General features: G+C 38.8%; 1 protein-coding gene across 4 annotated transcripts in view; it reads right to left on the reverse strand.

The window, feature by feature from the left end:
- ARSB (arylsulfatase B) overlaps positions 1–22,167 on the reverse strand; it is a 207,448-nt gene that overhangs the window by 141,771 nt on the left and 43,510 nt on the right. The gene's annotated exons all lie outside the window — the stretch shown is intronic.

The following is a 22,167-nucleotide window of genomic DNA, read 5'->3' on the forward strand; positions in this document are numbered from 1 at the left end:
GAACACTGATGTAAAAATTCTTAACAAAATGCCTGCCAACCAAATTTAACAACACATTTAAAAGATAATTCATCATGACCACATGAGATTTACCCTAGGGATGCAAGGATAGTTCAACATATGCAAATCAATGTGCTACCTACATCATATCAACAGAATAAAGGACAAAAACCATATGATCATTTCAATTGATGTTTAAAAAACATTTGATAAAATTCAACATCCCTTCATGATAAGAACCTTCATAACAAAAACCTCAAAAACTGCATATAGAAGAAATATACCATAATACGATAAAAGCTATTATATGACAGATCCATAGCTAGTATCAGACTGAATGGGGAGAAACTGAAAGCCTTTCCTCTAAAAACTGGAACATGACAAGAATGCCCACTTTCACCACTATTAATCAACATAATACTGGAAGTCCTAGCTAGAGCAATCAGACAAGGGAAAGAAATAAAGTACATACAAATTAGAAAGGTAGAAGTCAAATTATCCTTGTTTGCAGGTGATGATATTATATTTGGAAAAACTTAAAGACTCCATCAAAAAACAATTAGAACTGATAAATTCAGCAAAATTGCAGGATACAAAATCAACATACAAAAATCAGTAGCATTTCTATATGAACAATCTGAAAAAGAAATCAAGAAAGTAATTCCATTTACAATAGGTACCAATAAAATAAGACACCTAGGTATTAACTTAACCAAAGAGGTGAAAGATCTCTACAATGAAAACTATAAAACATTGATGAAAGAAATTGAAGAGGACACAAAGAAATGGAAACATATTTCATGTTCATGATTGGGACAATCACTATTATTAAAACGTCTATACTACCCAAAGCAATCTACAGATTCAATGCAATCCTTATCAAAATACCAAAGACATTCTTCACAGAAAGAGAAAAAATAATCCTAAAACTTACACGGAACCACAAAAGATCTAGAAGAGCCAAAGCCATCCTGAGCAAAAAGAATGAAACTGGAAGAATCACATTAACTGTCTTCAGATTACATTACACAGCTACAATAAACAAAACAGCATGGTAGTGGCATAAAAACAGACATACAGACCAGTGAAACAGAATAGAGAACTCAGAAACAAATTCATACATCTGTAGTGAACCCATTTTTTATAAAGGTGCCAAGAACATGCACTGGGGAAAGGACAGTCTCTACAATAAATGGGGCTGGGGCAATTGTATATCCATAAGTAAGAAGAATTAAACTAGTCCCCTATTACTTGCCATATACAAAAATCAAATAAAATGGATTAAAAATTTAAATCTAAGACCTCAAACTATGAAACTAATAAATGGAAACAATCTCCAAGACAGTGGACTAGGCAAAGAGTTCACAATACCCCACAAGCATGGGCTTTCAAAGCAAAAATGGAAAAATTGGATCACATCAAGTTCATCAAGTTGAAAAGCTTCTGCACAGCAAAGGAAACAATAAACAAAGTGAGAGATAAACCACAGAATGGGAGAAAATATTTGCAAACTATACACCTGACAAGGGATTAATAACCAGAATATATAAGGAGCATAAGACAATATAAAAGGAAAAAAGCTAATAATCTGATTTAAAAATGGGCAAAGGATCTCAAAGAAGACATATAAATGGCAAACAGATTTATGAAAGGGTACTCAACATCACTGATCACCAAAGAAATGCAAATCAAAACTACAATGAGGTATCATCTCACCCAGTAAAAATGGCCTTTATCCAAAAGACCAGCATAACAAATGCTGACAATGATGTGGAGAAAAAGGAACCCTCATATGTTGTTGGTGAGAATGTAAATTAGTACCACCACTCTGGAAAACAGTTTGGAAGTTCCTTAAAAAACTAAAACTAGAACTACCATATGATCCATCAGTCCCATTGCTAGGTATATACCCCAAAAAAAAGGATATCAGGATATCAAAGAGATATCTGCATCTCCATGTTTATTGCATCACTATTCACAATAGCCAAGATTTGGAAGTAATCTAAGAGCCTAACACCAGACAAATGGATAAAGAAAATGTAGTACTTACACACAATAGAGTACTATTCAGCATAAAAAAGACTGAGATCCTGTCATTTGCAACAATATGGGTAGAACTGAAGGACATTACATTAAGGGAAATAAGCCAGGCACAGAAAGACAAACTTCACATATTCTCACTTATTTGCAGAAGCTAAAAATTAAAACAATTGAACTCATGGAGACAGAGAGTAGAATGATTACTAGAGACTAGGAAGGGGAGCTGGAGGCAGTGGGGATGGCTAATGGGTAGAACAATATAGTTAAGAAGAACAAATAAGATCCAGTGTTTGATAGCACAATAGGGTGACTACAGTTAACCATAATTTATTGCACATTTAAAAATAACTAAAAGTAAAATTGGATTGTGTGTAATGCAAAGAAAGGATAAATGCTTGAGGTAATGGATACCCCATTTATCCTGATGTGATTATTACACATTATATGTCTATATCAAAATATCTCATGTACCCCATAAATATACCTAGTATGTACTTACAATAATTAAAAATAATTTTTTTGAAAAATTTATGTAGCAACGACAACAAAAAATAGAAAAGATCAACAAAACTGAGTTGGTTTTTTTTAAAGATAAACAAAACTGACAAACCTTTAGCTAGGTTAAGAAAAAAAGAAAAGACTCAAATAAATGAAATCAGAAATGGAAGAGGAGACATTACAGCTAATACCACAGAAATACAACGGATCATAAGGGACTACTATAAATAGTTAACACAAAAACAAATTGGATAACATAGAAGAAATAAATTTTTAGAAACATACAACCTACCAAGACTAAATTATGAAGAAACAGAAAACCTGAACAAACCAACGAGTTAAGAGATTGAATCAGTAATCAAAAATCTCTCATCAAAGAAAAGTACAAATCCTGATGACTATACTCATGAATTCTAAGAAACATTAAAAAAAGACTTAATGCCCATCCTTCTCAAATTCTTTCAAAAGTTTGAAGACAAGGGAATATCTACAAATTCATTTTATGAGGCCAGCATCACTCTGATAGCAAAGCCAAATGACAATACAAGAAAATAAAATTATAGGCCAATATCCCTGATGAATATAGATTTTAAAATCCTCAAGAAAATACTAGGAAACACATTAAAAGCATCATTTACCATGGTCAAGTGGGATTTATCCCTGGAATACAAGGATGGTTCAACATATGCACATCAATAAATGTGATACACCACATTAACAGAACAAAATTCAAAAACCATATAATTATATCAATACATGCAGATAAACTCAACATCCTCATATGATTAAAAAATACTCTCAACAGTTAGGTATAGAAGAAATGTACATCAATACAGCAAAAGGTATGTATTGAAAGCCCACAGCTAACAGTGAAGATAATATTTAACCGTGAAAAATTGAAAGCTTTTCTTCTAAGATCAGGAACAAGACAGGGATACCTACTCTCACCACTTGTATTCAACATAGTACTGGAAGACCTACCCAGAGAAATTAGGTGTGAAAAAAAAAAAAGCCATCCAACTTGAAAAGGAAGGAGTTAAACTGTCTTTGTTTGCAGAGGACATGATCTTATGTATAGAAAACCCTAAAGACTCAGCCAAATATACATATATATACAACTGTTAGAACAAATAAACAAATTCAGTAAAGTTGCAGAATACAAAATCAACACATAAAAATCAGTAGCTTTTCTATACACTAACTCTTTGAAAAAGAAATCAAGAAAACAATTCCATTTACAATAGCACTAAAAAATACTTAGAAACAAATTTAACCAAAGAGGTAAGAGATCTGTACACTAAAAACTACAAAACATTGATAAAAGAAATTATAAGAAGACACAAATAAATGGAAAGATATCCTGTGTTCATGGATTGAAGATTAATATTGTTAAAACATCAATACTACCCAAAACAATCCACAGATTCAATGCCATCCCTATCAAAATACCAATGACATTTTTCACAGAAACAGAAAAAACAATCCTAAAATTCATGTGGAACCATAAAAGCCTCTGAATAGCCAAAGCAATCTTGAGCAAAAAGAACAAAACTGGAGGCATCACATTATCTTATTTCAAAATCTACAACAAAGCTCTAGTAATCAATACAGCATGGTAGTAGCATAAAAAACAGGCACACAGATCAATGGGATGGCAAAGGGAGCCCAGAAATAAATCCACACATTTACAGTCAACTGATGTTTAACAAAGGTGCCAAGAACACAAAATGAGGAAAGGAACACATCTTCAATAAATGGTACTAGGAAAACTGGATATCAATATGCAGAAGAATGAAATTAGAACCTGTTCTTGGAGAATGCACAAAAGTCAACTAAAAATGAATTAATGACTTAAATATAAGACCTGAAACTATTAGAAGAAAATATAGGGGAAATGCTTCTTGACATTGATCTGGGCAAAGATTTTTTTGGATATCATCCCAAAAGCACAGGCAATAAATAAATAAATAAAGACAAATAGGATTGCATTAGACCAAAAAGCTTCTGCACAGCAAAGGAAACGATCAACAAGTAAAGAGACAACCTGTGGAATGGAAAAAATATTTGTAAACCATACAGCTGGTAAGGAGTTAATATCCAAAACACACAAGGAGCCCAAACAACTCAATAGCAAGAAAACAAATAACTGAATTTGAAAATGGACAAAGAACCTGAAAAGACATTTCTCAGAAGAAAACATACAAATGGCCAAGAGGTATGTGAAAAATGCTGAACATCACTGATCATCAGAGATGATCATGTTGTTTACAACAGAGTAAATTAAAACCACAAGGAGATATCACTTCATACCTGTCATGATGCCTATTATCAAAAAGATGAAAGGTAAGTGTTGGCGATAATGTGGAGAAAATGAAACCCTTGGACACTACTGGTGAGAATGTAAATTAGTACAGACATTATGGAGTAACAGTATGGAGGTTCTTCAAAAAATTAAAAATAGAACTACCGTATGATTTAGCAATCTCACTTCTGGGCATACATCCAAAGGAAATGAAATTAATATGCTGAAGAGATATCTGCACTCCCATGTTCAATGCAGCAATAGCCAAAATATTATAAATTGGCAGTTCACAATAGCCAAGATATAGAATCAACCTAAGTGCCCATCAATGGGTGAATGAATAAAGAAAATGTGCATTATGTATATATACACATACCATATGTGTATACATATACATGGAGTTAAATTGTCTCTGCTTGAAGATGACATGATCTTATGCATAGAAAACCCTAAAGACTCCTAACAGAAAAAACTATGAGAACTAATAAATTCAGTAAACTTGTAGAATACAAAATCATGTTTGTATCTATGTATATATATGTATGTGTATATACTGTATATACATGGAATACTAGGTAGCCTTAAAAAAAAAAGAAGGAAATCCTATCATATTCACAACATGGATGAACCTGGAGGACATTATGCTAAATAAAATAAACCAAGCACAAAAAGACAAATAATTGCATCATCTCACTTGTAAACGGAATCTAAAAATGTTGAACTCACAAAAATAAGGTAGAATAGTGGTTAGAAAAAGCAACACCTGGATGTGTTATCAAGTTGGCTGGCCACCGCCACAGGTGGCTCATGCTCCATCTCACTGGGACCCTTTGAGAATTCCAATAACATTCATCTCACAGCTAGGGATCCACAGGAGAAACATCTGGGATCCATAGGGGCTGGGAGAGGAGGTCTGGTTGGGGAGATGCTGGTCAAATGATACAGAATTTCAGTTCAACAAGAGGAACAAGTTCAGGACATCTATTATACAAAGTGGTGACTATAATTAATAACAATGAATCGTATACTTGAAAATTGCTAAGAGAGTAGATTTTAAATGCTCTCACCATAAAAAAAGATAAGTATGTAAGATAATAGATATGTTAGTTACTTTGATTTGGCCATTCCACAATGTAAACATCTCAAAACATCATATTGTACACCATAAATTGAAATAAGTGTTATGGTTCGGCTGGGTGCGGTGGCTTACACCTGTAATCCTGGCACTTTGGGAGGCCAAGGCAGGCGGATCACAAAGTCAAGAGATTGAGACCATCCTGGCCAACCTGGTGAAACCCCATCTCTACTAAAAAAAAAATACAAAAATTAGCTGGGTGTGGTGGTGCGCACCTGTAGTCCCAGCTACTTGGGAGTCTGAGGCAGAAGAATGGCTTGAACCCAGGAGGCAGAGGTTGCAGTGGGCCAAGATCATGTCACTGCACTCCAGCCTGGCAACAGCGTGAGACTCCATCTCAAAAAAATAAAATAAAATAAAATAAAATAAAATAAAATAAAATAAATGTTATGGTTCACTTTTGTGGTCAGCATCATATTTCCACTGAACGGCAGTGGTCTAGAATCTCACTTCAATAACTCTTCACCCACTCTTAGGATATACAATCCTTTGTACCTTAACAATCCTCCACCAAGTCCTAATTCCCTCCTTAGCCAGCTCACATTCCATGGACCACTATTTTAATCTCTCTGTAAACCACCTCACTCTTCTCACTTTTCACTGTATTCATTTGGGCAAACTCAACCTTACTAAATTCAACTTCCTATGGCCTTTCAGGTATCCAGAAGCCAAGTATCATCAGTGTTCCCTTGGTCAAATTTTGTCATTACTAATCTCTTCATTTTGGCAGCACAAGTGACTTGAGAGGCAGCACATAATCAGTAGGAAACAGAATGACTGATATGAAAGAAGATCATTTGTCAGAAAACCTGAAAGGAGTTCTACTCCCAGATATGCTGGAAAATACATGTTGGAAAATAACTTCTTTGGAATTCAATTTCCTTATTATAATATGAGGTTTTTTGTGTTTTTTTTTTTTTTGAGATGGAGTCTCGCTGTATCACCAGGCTGGAGTGCAGTGGTGTGATCTCGGCTTACTGCAACCTCTGATTCCCTGGCTCAATTGGTTCTCCTGCCTCAGCCTCCCAAGTAGCTGGGATTACAGGCCCGAGCCACCACACCCAGCTAATATTTGTATTTTTAGTAGTGACGGGGTTTCACCATCTTGGCCAGGATGGTCTCGATCTCCTGACCTCGTGATCTGCCCACCTCGGCTTCTCAAAGTGCTGGCATTACAGGCATGAGCCACCACGCCCGGTCTATAATACGAGATGCTTAATCTTTCAAGCTCCAACATGCTGTGAGTCAGTGAGGACAAGGGAGTCAGTACGAACATGGGACTATAAGGAAATGCTTTTTGAAACTGTCCTTGCTTGGGCCAAAGGCAGAAGTTTGCACACAGGTAATTTATGTTGGAAGTGATCCCAGAGAGCAGGAGCGAAAGGCTGGGAGAGTCAAACAGGGAAGGACAGAAAAAGCAACACCTGGATGTGTCATCAAGTTGGCTGGCCACCGCCACAGGTGGCTCATGCTCCATCTCACTGGGACTCTTTAAGAATTCCAATAACATTCAGCTCCAAGTAGGGGATCCATAGGGCAAACATCTGTCCACTGGTTCCCAATGAGTAAGTGTGGCCCCATGGGCACTGACTCCCAGCACACCTGGGTTATGTACATGTGAGCCCCTTAGTGTCAGAAAACATGGGCTCAGGGAAAGGCACCGTGATTGACCCTGTGAGAAACTGACCAAAGTCTGCTCTGACCTGGTCACCATAGCAGCAGCTGGTACAAAATATGGCACTTCAAGAATCTGTAGTGATGTACAGAAGCATCTACAACAGACACTATCTTAATAAGTGTGGTTTCTAAATGAAAGCCTAGAGCTGAAGGATGCAATCGTGGCTTTTGCTTTAACTATGAGTCACAGTCCCTAAGCCCACGTCTTCATCTGAAAAATAGAGAATAACATACCTACCTCACATTCTGGAAAAGACTTAAAACTAGAATGCTGCCATTCAATAGTTTTAAGAACTTCAGTAAGATTTGAAGACAGCAATTGGCTATTGAGTCATCAGCTCCTGCCTGCCCCAGTCCTGCCCAGTTGCAAATTCTGAGGCCTTCAATGAATACGTTCAGCTCTGCCCAGGCCCTAGAGATTTGACAGTTTCATACTGAGTCTACAGTTTTCTCTGCTACTGTCCAGTATCATGTGTGGGTATCTGCCTGGTTTCCAACGTGCATTCCAGTTTCCTGAAAGCAAGGTCCCACGGCCTGCCCAGCCCTTATGAACCTCCTTTTCCAGAGAATGCTGCGCTCTATCCACATAGCATGGGTGAATAGGATCCTGCTGCTTCCTGGACCTTTGGAACCTAAACATGGATATAATATTTGGAATTGCCCAGAGATTACTGCTGCCATGTCCTCACCAACCAGTGCAAAATGGCAAAAGCCCAGATAGTGATGATGATGATAATACTAATAATAATAGCTGTATTTATTACATTCCTGCTTGTGCCAGGCCTGGTGCTAGGTGCTTTATGTGAATTCTCTCATTTAATCCTCACAAAAGTCCTATGAGCAAACTTTTTCCCTATTTTGCAGATAACAAAACAGATGCTCAGAAAAGTAATTTATCCATAGTCATCCAATCAGTAAGTGGTAGAATCAGGGCCTGATCCTCATGTCTGTACACTTACAGAGCCTCTATTCTAACTTAATCATTGTGCTACACTGTCTCTCCAAGATGGGTCCCAAACTTGCCATGTCTACTTGGCTATGATAAGTCAGATTCCTTGTCAATTTTCTGGAGCCTCTTCTATAGTCAGTTCAGCCTCCTATCTATGGTTTTGCCCAGGCTTAGCTTCCCACCTTCTCCCTGTTCCCAACATGTCAAGCTGAGTATACTATTAACAAGATTTTCCAAGGAATTCTATATTGACTGGACCTGGAATCTTTTTTGGTACATTTCCCTATCAGTCATTTCACTTGGTCAGCCTTTGAAGTTAAAAAGTTATATAAATTCCTCATGTGTTCTTTGAGTTAGGATTAAATCCAGGTTTATTAACAAGTTCCTATGATGAGCAATATATGCCCAAAGCTAAGAATAGTAAGAGAGCAAGGAGAATAGACTGAATGGGAGTTGAGATAAGGACATGTAACTAAAAGCAAAGCATTGTCCTGAAACACCAACATTTAAAATGATTTTTCTTTTCCAAAATGTGTCTCTTACTCTCTACACATTGCATACATACATGACAGGGAGAAAGATCCACTGACCATTATTTTTACACCTGCAAATATATTCTCAAAGTTCCATACATTTTTCAAGGCCTAAAGCCTTAAGAAAACACACCTTGGCTGGCTAGTTGCATATCTCTAAGGAAGAGGCTGTTTATGTCTGCTCCTGTCTGAATCTTGAGACTTGGAATAACTTATTATCATGACCCATAATTTCTTCCTCATTTGCAATTCTCAGCAGGATCTCCAGTTGATGGTTACATAGACCGTGCCCTAATCCACAGGAACACAGTTTCTGCATTCAATGTAAAAAGTGATCTTGCCTAAATCCTAAAATCAATTAGTGCTTCAAGACTTGGGAAAATATTATCAACAAAGGAATAACCACCCAAGGAAAAAAGTAAATAAATTCCTGCAGAGAAAATAAATGCCATTGGTTTCCAGTCATACACAGCAATAAAACTGATTAAATTCCTCACAAATACCAGCTGACAAAGCAGTGGGAATGTGATAATGAAGGTCTCATAGCTTCATAGGGACTTTGCCTCCAGAAGCTAGCAAGGATTAATAAATCCTTTTTATTACTACCGGGAGGAAAGAAGTAGCAAGATTGAGAATTCTTTTTTTACCTCTGTTATCTTTCTGTAAATTTTTATAAATAACTGTATTACTAAACAAAGCACAGTGTAGAATTTAAGAAAAAGAAATACACCTAAAAATGAGATATACCTCCTCACTTTTCAGAACAGTATGTTCTGTTGTAAACAAGACAGTTTACTATTCCCATGGCCATGTGATACTATGATTGCAGTACCTGAAAGGAAAGTAAAAGATCTAAATTTTCAGGCTGGGCGTAGTGGCTCACGCCTGTAATCCAAGCACTTTGGAGGCCAAGGCGGGCGGATCACCTGAGGTTGAGGGTTCAAGACCAGCCTGACCAACATGGTGAAACCCTGTCCTAAAATAAATAAATAAATAAATAAAAAGATTAAAAGTTTAAAAAAAAAAAAGATCTAAATTTTCAAACCATTTCTGGCACTGGTCCCCTGTGCTTTTCAACAAATAACCTCCCTGTGTTTATTTTCCTATTTACCAAAAGGTGATAATTATTTCTAACCTATCCCAGAGAAGTAGAACACAAAGCATGCTCCAGAACAAAAAGTATTTTTTAAAAGACCTTAATAATAACAACCCCTTTTTAAAGAAAAATATTATTTCTATTTTATGGGAAAATGCTTTACTAATAGTGAGTTTGTCCATATAAAGATTTTATGATCTTAAAAAAGGAAAAAATTTCTGAATATGGATGGATTAGCCTTGAGAATATCTTTGAATTATATAGTTTCTAATGATTGAAATTTCAAAGAAAATATGTTTTACAATATGGGTTCTGAATAACATATTGATCCAGGATCCCACAATCCTATTTGTTATATGTTATAATTTTTCTTCCAGCCATAATCCTATTTTTTATATGTTGTAACAATTTTTCTTCTGGCATCAAGGAGAAAAGGCCAGCACATCACAACAAAGAAGTTAAGCACCTCAGTTTTCTTTAAGCAGCTGGAAAGGCTTTCTTTCCCTCTTCTGCCTCCATTACGTTGCATTCTGCATTAATGAAATAACAATAGGTATGTTCATGGTTCCTGTCTAAGTGCCTTTCTACAGGCTGAGGCCCCACTGGTGCTATGGACTGTAAGAAATGAAACTTGATGCCTGTCTTTTTTCTTTAACATTCCAACTCCAGTCTTATGCAACCAAATGAATTGCATCTTTCAATGGAGTCACTGGGCAATACCCTTATTTCAAAGATGATGCTCAAAACGGTTTTTGGAATTGCCTTCAAACCCAGTTTATGGGTCTCCTAAGCAAAATGACTTCACCACTCATGCCTCCAAAGTATGTTAAACAGACACAGCTCTTGCCTTGAAGACTCTTACAGTCTACTATGTGTTATTCTCACTCAACCTGATCATTGAAAGAGAAAATCTTCAACAAAATAATCCCTGGAGAACTCTCAAGAGGTGTGAATTATTGCAGTTATGAAGCCAGAATCTAAAGCAGCACTGTCTAATGGAAATAAAATGTGAGCCACAAATGTAATTTAAAGTCTTCTAGTGGCCAGATCATGAAAAGACAAAAATAAACTGTTGAAATTAATTTTTTTTGAGATAGGGTCTTGCTCCGTTGCCAAGGCTAGAGTGCAGTGGCGTGATCACCGCTCACTGCAGCCTTGACCTCCCGGGCTCAATCGATCCTCCCACCTCAGCCTCCTGAGTACAGGCATGTTCCAACACACCCAGCTAATTTCTGTATGTTTTTGTAGAGATGGGGTTTCACAATGTTTCCAAGGCTGGTCTCTAACTCCTGGGCTCAAGTGATCAAGTTCTGGCATTGCAGGCATGAGCCACCATGCTTGCCTGGCTGAAATTAATTTTAATAATATATTTTATTCAACCCAATATATCAAAAATACTGTCATTTCAGTATATAATCCATATAAAAATGATGGAGATACTGTTTTTCATTCTTTTTTCATATCATCTTTGAAATTCAGTATTTTACCCTTACAGCATATCTCAATTCAACTTTACCACATTTCAAATGCTCAATAGCCATGTATGACTAGTGGCTACCTGTTGAACAGCACAGAGCCACACCCTTTCCTCCCCTGAATAATGAAGGCCAGGGCACTATTTAGTATTGATTAACTGAGCTCTTCCTGCCATTTTCTTAATTCCTTTAACTTATGAGCAGATGACTATAGTATAAAAACACTATTAAGACTAGGCAGTTTGATATTCTAACAAAGAAAATCTTAGGCAATCAAACACATACTAGAAAGTAGAGAAATCAAAAGAAAGATGGTAAGGAAAGGCTTAGAGGCTCTTTCACCCACCACCAATTTTGCCTCTGGTTGGACTCTGATGCCACAGTAGCTTGGAGAGGCTGTATGTGGCTTTCTCAAAGCTGGGAAAAGGCCAGAGGCATCTTTGAACAGGAGGACTTTGCCTCTGCCTAGGAAAATCAGAACCTGTTATCTAAATTGCCTAATGATTCACAAACCAAACAAAGGAACCTCACAAGACAAGAATCCAGGGACAGCAGGGGGCCAGAAAAAGCTGAGACAGGAATGTCATGCTTAGGACCAGGAGGGGAGAAAGGAGATGAAATTGAAGACTCAAGAAATGCCTCTGAAGACTCTTAATTTCATTATCTAGGAGACCAAGGCAGCCAGGCCTCTGTGCATTCTTAGTAAGAGTAAAGACTCCATGGCCCACACTGTGCACAGAGACTTCATATCTGTCATATGAAATGGAGGCACATCCTTTGGGGAGTCACACTAACCATCATCAAGATTTGCCATCCATCAAGGAGAGGTACAGAAGCACAAGACGAGTGTGATGGGTCCAAAGAGCCTGGGCCTTGAAGTAGGGCTAACAGGCAAGCAAACTCTGTGGCCACGTGCTAGATTCCTTCCCCACTTCCCTCAGGCAGCTAAGGAGAACCACAGCTCATGCCTCATGATCTAAGTAAGGATCCATGGGCAACTGTGATTGCCATTTTCTTTTCTTTCTTTTTTTTTTTTTTTAATGGAGTCTCACTCTGTCACCCAGGCTGGAGTGCACTGGTGTGATCCCACCTTGGCGCACTGCAACCTCCACCTCCCAGGTTCAAGCAATTCTCCTGTCTCAGCCTCCGAGTAGCTGGGACTGCAGGCGCATGCCACCATGTCTGGCTAATTTTTTATATTTTTAGTAGAGACAGTGTTTCAGCATGTTGGCCAGGCTGGTCTCGAACTCCTGACCTCAGGTGATCCACCCACCTCGACCTCCCAAATTGCTGGGATTACAGGCGAGAGCTGCCACGCCCAGTCACTTTTGCTATTTTTGTGAATGAAGGAATAAAGTAATCTCCTTTAAAGAATTTAAAATTCTTCCATCAAAGGATCAAAAGAAAACAATGGAAACCTGAGATTTTGAACTTTAAAAAAATCCATGAAATTAATTGTATTCTTTTCCATAATTTGCCAGTTTTAATATAACAATATTTTAAATTATTGACCAATCAAGTTGTTTATTTCCCTTCTATATATTCAAGCAAAATGAACATTCCAGGAATTTGTGCCCCATTTCTCCTGTCTTATGTGCCTCCTTGAACACCAGCGGGAGGCTGGACAGGCCTAGTCACCATGCTCAGAACACACTTCACTTCCTCTTCCTACATCCCTGCTCACTACCCATGTCCAAAACGTCCCACTCTCCATGTCCATTCATCTACTAATCGTTCAAGCACAGTTGAATGAATGTCCTACCTCCCCTATGAAGCTCCTCAATGACCCCTCTGCTGTCCAGATTTCATCTTTCTGTTCTGCCCTTAACCTGGCACTGTGGCCCCTGCAGATGAGTAGTTGAATCTTGAATCCACACATATTCCTGTACCTCACACAGTCCCTGAGTTCTTTGCTAGGCGTTGTCCTAGACCACTGCCTGACATATTTTTGGTCCCCTCCTCACAATTCACACTCCCTTCAGTAACATTTCTCCTCATACTAAGTGATTTTCAGTCTAGAGGGCAAGGAATCAGTACAGTCCTTCCAGGGGATGGGTCATGGCCTCAGACGTGGGAAAGGAAATCTCCATATCATGAAATTGCCTGGCCCCTTCTTCACCCCCAGGGGGATCTGAGACTTGTGTCTCACACTGAATTAAAGACCACTGTCATGAATCTAGGTGTGCTTTAAGAGAGGAGACTAGGCTGGGCGCAGTGGCTCATGCCCGTAATCCCAGCACTTTGGGAGGCTGAGGTGGGTGGATCACCTGAGGTCAGAAGTTTAAGACCAGCCTAGCCAACATGGTGAAACCCTGTCTCTACTAAAAATATGAAACAATTAGCTGGGTGTGGTGGCAGGTGCCTGTAATCCCAGCTACTCAGGAGGCTGAGGCAGAAGAATCACTAGAACCCTGGGGGTGGAGGTTACAATGAGTCAAAATCATGCCAATGCACTCCAGCCTGGGTGACAGAGCGACACTCTGTCTCCAGAAAAAAAAAGAGAGAGAGAAGAGACTGTATCTTACTGATCTTCAGATCTCCTTAGGACAGTACATTGTCTTAAGTAACACATAGAGTCATGCTTGTTAGACTTATGCTTCTTAACTGACTAATTCCTGTTACCAAAAAGAAAATAATGAGTGGTCAGGTGACCTCACCTGGGAATAGCCTGATGATCACAACCCACCACAGACATCAATCGGTCAGGCCACTCCCTCCAGGGACTCACAGCTGTGATCTGAATGCGCTGCACACAGGGCTTTTTGCGGGCTTAAGTTTTCCTCAGACCCCACCACTCAGCTTGCTTTATTACCTCTGGACTCTAGAAGGACCTTCTAACACAAATGGGAAACCAAAGTGGGAGTTTAAAATGGCACCATACAGCCAGCATTGTCAGCCCAAACACAGCACTCCCTTTGCTCCCCACCCCCGTTTCTTTTATATTTTGACTAATTTGCATGCATCTGAACGTTTCACCAGATCACAGGCTATTTTGAGGACAGGGATATAACTTTTTTTGGTAGCTTCTACAGCAATGGATGTCATTCTTAATGTTTGTTAAACTTTTTGCAAAATCCTCATTTTTTAAAAAAGATACAGACAAATAACAAAGTGTTCTGGGATGGAAAGGATTAAAAGAAAAAGAAAACACAAGATCTTTTTCTTTGAATAGTCACAGTAGGAGAGGCTGATTAGATATGGCCCATACTGTGAAAAAAAAAATACAAAAAAGATCATAAAGATTACAGTTGGTTAAGAGTGTAAACCACTGGAAAGAAATAAACCTGTGGTGCCAATAATCTCTGAAATATTTTCTCATTAAGAAAACATGAAAAAAAGAGTCCTACAAGGTTAAGGATTGTTCTGTAAGAAAGGAACAACCCTGGAAGGCAGAATTTCTGTATACAATATTTTGTTGATGCTTTGTACCTAACTGCCAAAGTCAGCAAGAGAAGCGACTGGGGATTTTTTTCAAATATATTTTTACTATTGTTTTTAGGCCTGATGGGGCGATCTCATGCTTCTGAAAGCAATGGACAGCAGCCTGTTTGAAGCCAAGCACAGCGGGGTGGTCTCCCGCCAAGAGCTTAAGCACTGGGTTCCCAGGCCCTCCACGGAAGAGCAAGTCTCAGATAAACTCCTGGGGAGGAAGGCGACTGTAATCTTCCCTCAGCTGACTAAGCCAGAGCTTCAAATCAAGTCAGAAAACCACAGCAATCTTTGTATAACCCCAAAGTGGAGAGGAATCTGGGACAGAATGCCGACAAAGGCTAGCCCTGGAAATCTCTCTCATTTTTTTTGGAGCAAATGCCTTGATACAAGTATATTCCACACATATGTGCAGCAGTTACCACTGCCCTCAAGGAGAACCCCACAAAAGGAGAGTAAAACGGGAAAGTATTAGCCTGTTTTGCTTTAGTAGCTAAAATTTACTCAACTCAACTTTTTTTCTTAGAAATATTACAAGGTAAATCCTCATGTTTACATTCGAGAAGAGATGAGTATAAAAAAATGCATCACTTTTGTTTTGTCAACTGATAATACTGGTGCTCCCTTAGCTCCCACCCAAATCTCATCTCGAATTGTAATCCCCAGGTGTTGAAGGAGGGACCTGGTGGGAGGTAACTGGATCATGGGGGCTGTTTCCCCCATGCTGTTCACGTGATAGTGAGTGAGTTCTCCCGAGAGCTGAGGGTTTTACAAGGGGCTCTTCCTCCTTCACTTTCTCTCACTCTCCTGACGCCATGTAAGATGTGCTTGCTTACCCTTCCACCATGATTGCAAATTTCCTGAGGCCTCCCTAGCCATGTGGAACTGGCTCTTAAGCCTCTTTCCTTTATAAATTACCCAGGTCAGGTATTTATAGCAGTGAGAATGGACTAATACACTGATCTTCACCCAATTCCAAAAGATGGCTGCATGTGTATCCAAAAGACATACTGGAGCCAAAAAGTCACGAGCAGTCTAACAGCTCTTTGTTTTAGTTGGAATTTGGTGGACTACATTCTCCCATGGTGGAATCCATTCCCAAGGGTATCATATAAGATATTGCTTTATCTCCCATGTGACTGAGGCAGCCTATAGCCGCCTTCTGGCAGTCATCAGGGCAACTCTAACCTTTCTGCATCATTATCAGATGAACTCACCTAGCTGTGGTGGGAGGGCAAGGTAAGAGACAAGGCTAAGTCTCCATTCCAACATCAGTCAACCACTTAGCCTCTCTGAGTCTCTGTTTTTAAAATGGAAAGACTGTGTGGAGATTGTCTCTAAAACCCTTTCCACCTCTATCTTTCTAGAACCCCAATTATCCAGGCTTTGTCTGCATGGCTCACATACTCTAAGATGACCTGGATCACGGCCTACTGACACAGTGATTATAAGCTTGAGCTCTGAAATCAGACAGTCCTGAGTGTGATTCCATACCTCCACTTAGGAAGTGCTATGCTTTGAATGAGTTATATTACTCTCTAAGCACCTATTTCTTCATCTAGAAATTGGGGATAACAGTAGTAACTATTAAATGGGTAGATATATGTAAAGTGCTTGGCACAACAACTAGGTTACAGGAAGTACTCATAAATTTTTGGCTGTTACTATCATAATTATCCTCCATTATTTTCTCCATGCAGGCATCTGGAATGGACCCTTCTCTCTCCCTCTGCTTATCAAAACTCTAGCATCCTTCCATCAACAGCTCAAGTCCCAGTTCCTCTGTGAAGTCTTCCACATGACTCCACTCATATTTCCCCTCCCTGCTATGAAACAGTACTTACTGTCACTGTCAATGTCACACCATTTAGAAATTAGTTGCATAAAGTCTTACACTATTAGCAAGTGGGTTGGATAGCCAGCCTTACTGCTCAGATAAGACTGTAAACTCTTGAAAGCAGAACCTGGAACTTTTATATGTGCGTAAACACAGAGGTGACACTGTTCATCACACAGAAGATGCTAAATTAATGCAGGTGAGTTGAGGTTTTTATTTTACCAAAAAAGTATTAATGGAGGTTCCCAAGGTGTCAAATATATACCTGTGGATTGAAGAATGGGCCTCAATTTTTATAATTATTTACAGCTTCCTATGTATTTTTCTAGATTTACAACAAAATTCCTAAGTAGAAGAAATCAGTCCATGGATTCCCAGGAAAACTAAAGCTGGCTCCTGCTCAAGTTTCAAGGGCTCTGAGGTGTGATGCTGTTAAAAGTACCTATTTGCCCAAAGTTGTTCTTATCTTCACAGTCACTGACAAGTCACAATATTTTAAACAGTTAACTATTCTCAGGCCTATGACAATTACTCTTGTTGCGGAGGTCAATGGTGGTAGAGTCACTGTTGTCTGTTTTTCAGAGTAGTCTGCTGAGCTGCCTTGTGGGTGGGGGCACTGGGGTTATCACACAAGTATTAGGATGAGCATTTGCATGCGTGCTGAATGTTTTTCCTAGGAACAGAACTAGTAGAGGATGGGAGATGATCAGAAAGAATACTAAAAATTTTCCATCATACCAAGGTGACTGCATGGAATTATGGTCCCCAAAGATGTCCACGTCCTAATCTCAGAACCTGTGAATATGTTACCTTACATGGCAAAAATGAGTTAAAGTTGCCAATGGAATTAAAGTTGCTAACTAGCTGACCTAAATATAGGGAGATTATCCTGGATTATTGGAGAGGGCATAGGTTATAAGCTCTAAAAGTTAAAGAAGGAAGAAGAATAGATTAGAGTGAGGAGAGAGAAGAAAATGGAGGAGATTCAAAACATGAGGTTAACTCAACCCACTGTTAAAGGCTCTGAAGATGGAAGGAGAAAATCAAAGAATGAAGGGCAGCTTCCAGAAGCTAGAATCAGTGCTAAGCTGACAACCAGACAACGAGGGCCTTGGTCATAGAACCACAGGGAGTTGAGTTCTGCCAAAAAACCCAAATGACCTCTACATTAGCCCTAGAAGACCAAATAGACCAATACCTACTTTAATGCCATTTCTGGCATCCTGGAACATCAATTATGGTGAGGTACAGTTTACATCACAGATAATCAGTGTGGCTACATCACAGTAAAACAAGACACATGACTTGGTGTTATTATTAATATCTGAATAGTCTCCTTCAAATATAAATATGCATTCTGGATGTTATTTGGAGCAAAAAACCTCCTATGTGCTTTGCTATATATGTTACATTTTAATCAAAGTATAGATGTTCAGTATAATAAAAATAAAATACTACAATCATTAATGGTTGTTAATGTTTTGTTACAAATATGATTGCTGATAATTATAATATATATATTTAAGAACTTTCAGAGTTAAAAAAATAGGAAAATGAATGAACAGTTAATAAAAGAGAAAATGTTACTCTGGGAGGTTGAGGCAGGTAGATCGCCTGAGGTTAGGAGTTCGAGACCAGCCTGGTCAATATGGTGAAACCCTGTCTCTACTAAAAATACAGAAATTATCCAGGCATGGTGGTGGGCACCTGTAATCTCAGCTACTTGGGAGGCAAAAGCTGAGGCAAGAGAATCGTTTGAACCGGGGAAGCAGACGTTGCAGTGAACTGAGATCATGCCACTGCACTCAGGCCTGGGTGACAGAGTGAGATTCTGTCTCCAAGATAAAAAATATAAACAAATAAATAAATGAGAAAATGTGGTAGCTAGACCACATTGAGATACCATCTCACACCAGTGAAAATGGCGATCATTTAAAAATCTGGAGACAACGGATGCTAGAGAGGATGTGGAGAAATAGGAATGCTTTTACACTGTTGGTGGGAGTGTAAATTAGTTCAACCATTGTGGAAGACAGTGTGGTGACTCCTCAAGGATCTAGAAATAGAAATTTCATTTGATCCAGCAATCCCATTACTGGGTATATACCCAAAGGACTATAAATCATTCTATAATAAAGACACATGCACACATATGTTCATCATGGCACTGTTTACAATAGCAAAGACCTGGAACCAACCCAAATGCCCATCAATGATAGACTGGACAGGGAAAATGTGGCACATATACACCATAGAATACTATGCAGCCATAAAAAATGATGGTTGGTGTCCTTTGTAGGGACATGGATGAACCTGGAAACCATCATTCTCAGCAAACTGACACAAGAACAGAAAATCAAACACCACATGTTCTTACTCATAGGTGGGTGTTGAACAATGAGAACACATGGACACAGAGAGGGAAGCATCACACACTGGGGTCCATTGGGAGAGGCTACGGGAGGGACAGTGGGAGGGAGGTTGGGGAGGGATAACATGGGGAGAAATGTCAGGTATAGGTGATGGGTAGATGGAGGCAGCAAACCACCTTGCCATGATTGTACCTATGCAACAGTCTTTCATGATCTGCACATGTACCCCAGAATCTAAAGAACAATTAAAAAAAAAATCACATTTAATTTTTGATTATATAATTTAATTTTTAATTCATAAACTTTTCAAAAAAAGGAGATGAATTAAAAGCAGAATTTCAACTTTGCTCCCTCAATAATTAATGGTGCAAAAACTCCAAAATCACATCCAATAGCTTGCATGATAAATCACCTTCAATTTAAACATAAAGAATATAAGAAATATGAAGAAAGTATCAAAGGAAATAATGAAGTTCTTAAAACATATTGCATTCTCAGTAATCAAAATCAAAGACTGCTTTAAAAAATAATCCCCCATGATTTTCAGAAGATGGATGCTAAAAATATAAATGAAAAATGTGTCGTAATTGCTACAGACTGCTAACCATTTTCAGTAGAAGAAGGAGGATTCTTGACATTCCTGATGCTCATTAACAGGCTATTGAGTTAGGAAATAAGCCATTCAGTCCTGTGCATGGTCAGCCTCATTCCCTACTGTTTCCCAGGGCCTAGCGGAGAGCATGGCCCATAGCAGGTGTGCCACTGATGATTGAAGAAGTGAATGAATAAATGAATGAATAATAGGCATAGGTAGTAGCAAATGAGAGTAACATGAGGAAACAGCCATAAAAACAAACAAAAACTAAACTGGGCACCAAAGGCTGGAAATGGTTTCGTCGCTAGCCACTTAGCTATTCTTATATCACACAACCTAACAACAATGAAGCACTTAGTATGTGTCAGGAAGTGTTGCAATATCATCAGTCAGGTAGTTATATATATATATATATATATATATATATATATATATATGCACACATATATATATACACACACACATATATATACACACATATATATATATACACACACACATAAATATACACACACATATATGTGTATATATATATATTTTTTGAGATGGAGTTTCACTCTTATTGCCCAGGCTGGAGTACATTGGTGCAATCTTGCACACCACAACCTCTGCCTCCCAGGTTCAAGTGATTCTCCTGCCTCAGCCTCCTGAGAAGCTGGGACTACAGACATATGCCACCATGCCCAGTTAATTTTTGTATGTTTAGCAGAGACAGGGTTTCACCATGTTGGCCAGGTTGGTCTCAATCTCTTGACCTCGCGATCTACCCGCCTCGGCCTTCCAAAGTGCTGGGATTACAGTCGTGAGCCACCGTGCCCAGCCTATGTAGTTATAATTTTTATCCACACTTTACTGATGAAGAAAATGAGGCACTGGAATTAAGTATCTTGCCCAAGATTGCATGGGCATCAGTGGGAGAGGTGAGTGTTGGATCCAGGCCATCTGCCTCCTGAATATTTACAAAAGTCCCAAAGTCTCTCTCTGGGTCCCCTCCCCTTTCTGTCTTTCTCTCTCTTTCTTTCTCCCTCCCTCCCTCTCTCTCCTCCGTCCCTCTCCTTCCCTCCTTTCCTCTCTTTGTCTCTCTCTCTCTCTTTTTTTGGCTGATTCTCATTCTATTGCCCAGACTGGAGTGCAGTGGTGCGATCTCAGCTCACTGCAACCTCCATCTCCTGGGTTCAAGAGATTCTCCTGCCTCAGTCTCCTGAGCAGCTGGAATTACAGGCACAAGGCACCACACCAGGTTATTTTTGTATTTTTAGGACAGATAGGGTTATGCCATGTTGGCCAGGCTGGTCTGGAACTCCTGATCTCAGGTGGTCCATACGCCTCAGCCTCCCAAAGAGCTGGGATTACAGGCGCAAGCCACCATGCCTGGCCAGGGTCTTTATTTCTTTCTAAGATCAGATGATTTTGTAAGATCCCTGCAACTCCTAAGAAAAAAATAAAGAGGAGTGAGGAGGGGATAGGTATAATACAACATGTCAAGTTGCCCTTAACCCTTAACTTGAATCAAAATAAACAAAGCTCTGCTCACATAGGAAGCTGTCTTTTTCAGTCATCTCAAGAGATTTCTCAAAGCCTGCAGGTCTCACTGGTGCCTGCTAATTTGCTCATGATTTTATTTTGCATCTCTAGTGGGCAGAATCTTGAAATTTGAAAAGCCCTGAATAGGTCTTTATGTTTAGACAGGGCTCACCTAGCTACTTGTCCAAATAGGACTCCTAACAGTAATGCATTCACTAACGTTTGTTTGCAGAGTTCACAGACACACTAATAATTAGTCTGTCTTTGTAGATTTTATATCTTTAAATATTTGGTCAGACTACTGTAGGAGACAGCAGATATGGGTACCAGATAAGAAGCAATGAAAGTGCAATGTAAGTAAATGTATTATTTTAATGGCTTGTGATAACCTGATTTTATTTCAGCCCCTTATTCTTGCTGTCACTGTAGTTTCCAGGTGATTATTTCTATATAGAATCTACTTTTCATTTTTCTTCATCCTCCAGTGCAGCCTGTCCGACATAACATACCTCTTGCCTCACAGAGAATTTTGGCTCCAGTGAGTTCTGAGAGAAGCATAAAATACAAGAAATGGATTCATCTTAAATGTGACCTTTAAAATGCAGTGCAAAAGAAGAGATTAAAGTAAGCCCAAACAAATTGGAAAGCTTCTTAAAATTTAGTCAATAAATATGCTCAGTTCTATATATACACACACATATATAT

The sequence above is a fragment of the Aotus nancymaae genome, unplaced genomic scaffold, assembly GCF_030222135.1.
Source record: "Aotus nancymaae isolate 86718 unplaced genomic scaffold, 86718_ANA_hifiasm-v0.15.2.pri h1tg000014l, whole genome shotgun sequence".
Classification (NCBI taxonomy): Eukaryota; Metazoa; Chordata; class Mammalia; order Primates; family Aotidae; genus Aotus; species Aotus nancymaae.